This window comes from Carassius carassius, chromosome 7 (genome assembly GCF_963082965.1).
Source record: "Carassius carassius chromosome 7, fCarCar2.1, whole genome shotgun sequence".
In the NCBI taxonomy this organism is placed as follows: Eukaryota; Metazoa; Chordata; class Actinopteri; order Cypriniformes; family Cyprinidae; genus Carassius; species Carassius carassius.
In genome coordinates this window covers 5959365-5962559 of record NC_081761.1, presented here as the reverse complement: position 1 = coordinate 5962559, position 3195 = coordinate 5959365, and the positions used below count along the sequence as shown (strand labels likewise).

Below are 3195 nucleotides of genomic sequence, written 5' to 3'. Positions count from 1 at the left end.
AGTTCACTCTCGTTTGCCGCCGGAGAGTGTGAAAGGAAAAAAGTTCCTCTCTACACTCCTGAGCGAGATCCACCTGTAATCCCCCCGAGCTCATCCTCCTCCGTGCCTCGGCAACGGTGGGTCCTGAGCCGCGGGATCCAGATGGCTGTCCCTCTTTCCTCGAAAAGAGAGGCAAACGAGAGAGGAGCTTTTTCACCGAAAAACGCTCGCAGTGCACGCAGATTGCCCCCTCGAGGACATCACGCGCGTGCTCTCCGCCCAAACAAGAGACGCAAAGAGTGTGTGTGCCGTATAACACTGACACGGATGAACACACTGTTTAAACGCCTGCTAGTGGATGCCATGACAGCAATAATAGATCGCTCTTACCGTTTTGGTCGTTTCTCAGATGCACGCTTCAAACAAAACAGTCAATGAAGACGAAGAAGATAGTGACGGGACCTACGGGCGCGTATTTATAGTCGCGCTGGTAGTGACGTCAGAGGCTGTCGCCGGCCAACACGTTGGCGTTTTTCAAAGTATGCTTCAGACACGGGTCACGACGAGGTGTTCCCCATAGTGTCCCCTCAGAGGACGCAGTTCGAAGTTCCCTTGAAAGGGAACAAGTGGGATGTGAACAATTCAAGTTTGGGGTCAGTAAGATTTTTGTTAGTAAGACACTTTCCCTTTTGTTAAGGGAAGTCGTGGCCTAATGGTTAGAGAGTCAGACTCCCAATCGAAAGGTTGTGAGTTCGAGTCCCGGGCCGGCAGGAATTGTAGGTGGGGGGAGTGCATGTACAGTTCTCTCTCCACCTTCAATACCACGACTTAGGTGCCCTTGAGCAAGGCATCGAACCCCCAACTACTCCCCGGGTGCTGCAGCATAAATGGCTGCCCACTGCTCCGGGTGTATGTTCACAGTGTGTGTGTGTTCACTGCTCTGTGTGTGTGTGCACTTTGGATGGGTTAAAAGCAGAGCATGAATTCTGAGTATGGGTCACCATACTTGGCTGAATGTCACGTCACTTTTCAGTATATTTTAAAATATATATTTGACCTCTGATTGCAAGCTAAATTTGTAGCTAAACATTTCTTATTGTCGTAAAAAAAAATGTGCTGCTTAATACTTTAATAATATGTAACTTTAGTCATTTTTTACTGTCAATTTTGATCAATCACTTTTTTCCAAAAATAACTGCTCAATGCATTTTTACAGAATGATTAATACAATTTATCAATATTTCATTACTACATTTGTCAACAAAATTTGAGTCATAAGAGCCTATAACTTAATTTTTAATTTATTTAGACAAATACCAACAAATAAAATAAATAAATAAATAAATGTTGTAACACTGTGTGTGTGTGTTTGCATTTGTAAGTGTCTTACTCTGTGATGTGCAGTCTGTAAATAAAGGGACCAGTAACGGAACATTATCAATGTTCTCCAGATGTGGCCTCACATTCTCTATTCCTCTTGGAAGTTTGGCCTGGAAAAACAAGAATCAGGTTATCTCTATTTTGGGATCCTACCTCCTGGTCCCAACAAGGAAAGCAGCTTCTTAGAAGGTCTAAATAATGCCTTTATAGAAATCTGAAGTGTTAATATAGTGTAAACCAGTGGCACCCTGTTTAGGTCCTCGATGAGACATGCTCCATCATGCTCCATTGCTCTTGACTCTGCCCTCTCTCTGACACTGTGTCTCAGCAGAATTTCTTCCTCTGAAATCAATAAATGCAAATATAAAAGGTTAAAAAGAACAGAACTGGTCATAACTGGCATTAATCTCTGCAATGCATAACTCTGTCTCTCACCTTCCTCGGTCACCGGCTCCTGCACGTTTTCTGGGTGAGAGGGAAGCTCTCTGATTGGAGGGAGATGTGACAGTTCTATCCCGTCTCCAGTCCCATTTTCTCAGCAAACACCTACTCATGGAGTGATTCAACTCGTAAATAACATGAATAAAACATTTGTACAGTCGATCATCCAACATTTTTTGAATAATGAAAATGATAAACAGCAGCTGCGCTGTAAATGTCATGATTTAGGACATGTTTCCACAGCAACATCCTGTGTTGGTCCTGCAAAAATATTCCTATCCAACAATCATAACATGATCTAAAGTCAACAAAGACCCCATCTACTTTTTTATACATGCTCCTAGTATTACAGTGCATGTTTTATCAGTGCACAACAGCACGTTTAAGTAATTATAGTTCAATAATAATAATTCACAATATAGTATTTCATGATCAAATAAATGCAGTCTTGTTGAATCATACCTACACACACACACACACACACACACACACACAAATGATTATTCTGACACCAAAAGTCTGAACAGTAGTATATGACATATTACATGAATTAAATAAAATGTATTATATTGTATCCAATTATAAAAACTTGTTTCAGCTCTGAAATGACTTTCTGAAAAGGCTTTTCAGGCTATTTGTTAACATTAGACAGGCTACAAAATCCCCCTATTACTGCTATTACTGTATTTTTGTGTGTAGGAGTGTTTATGTCTGCTGACCTTACTCCGAACTTCCTCTTCACTGGAAAAATACTTTCCAGCACTGAGATAAGTCTGACCGTATCAGGACGGGCTTGATACTGTGAGGACACCAGACCCAGAAAGATCTGCTGCCTGTGGGTCATGTGGTTGTAACAGCGGCTTGAAGGAAACAGCAACACACTGACCAGCCATTCAGGAACGCTGATTAAAATATTTTAAAAGAAAATTTAATTTTAAACAAATGCCGTTTTTAGAGTAAGCAATGTCACCACAAAAAAATATTAAAAAGCACAACTGCTTTTTTTTTTACATAATAAGTAATGTTTCTTGAGCAGGAAATCAGCTAATTAGAATGATATCTGAAGGACCGTGTGATTATAGTCTGTACTAATGGCTGCTGAAAATTCAGCTTTTCATCACAGGAAATTTTTCTCACATTTTTTTTTTAATATAAGAAGAACAGAAAAATTTAATTTGTAATAATACTTCATAACATTTCTGCTTTTCGGATCATATTAATAAAACATTTTTGAAAACTTATTTTAAATCTTGCTGAATACCAACCATAAACTGACATATAATACACAATAATAATATTGATATTTATTAAAAGTATACATACATAAAATATACAAATTAGATAAATTTGATAAAGTTTCTATATTTTTATAATATTATATATTTGTATATATTT

The 3195-nt window shown here is 38.9% G+C and overlaps 1 long non-coding RNA gene across 1 annotated transcript; it reads right to left on the bottom strand.

Moving 5' to 3' along the window:
- Nucleotides 1-1295: 1295 nt before the first annotated feature.
- Nucleotides 1296-2552, bottom strand: LOC132142994 (uncharacterized). The gene is made up of 4 exons (XR_009434151.1): nucleotides 2520-2552; nucleotides 1795-1905; nucleotides 1607-1701; nucleotides 1296-1469 (listed from the first exon to the last, which is right to left on the bottom strand). It is a non-coding gene; the product is annotated as an uncharacterized LOC132142994 (long non-coding RNA).
- Nucleotides 2553-3195: the final 643 nt, after the last annotated feature.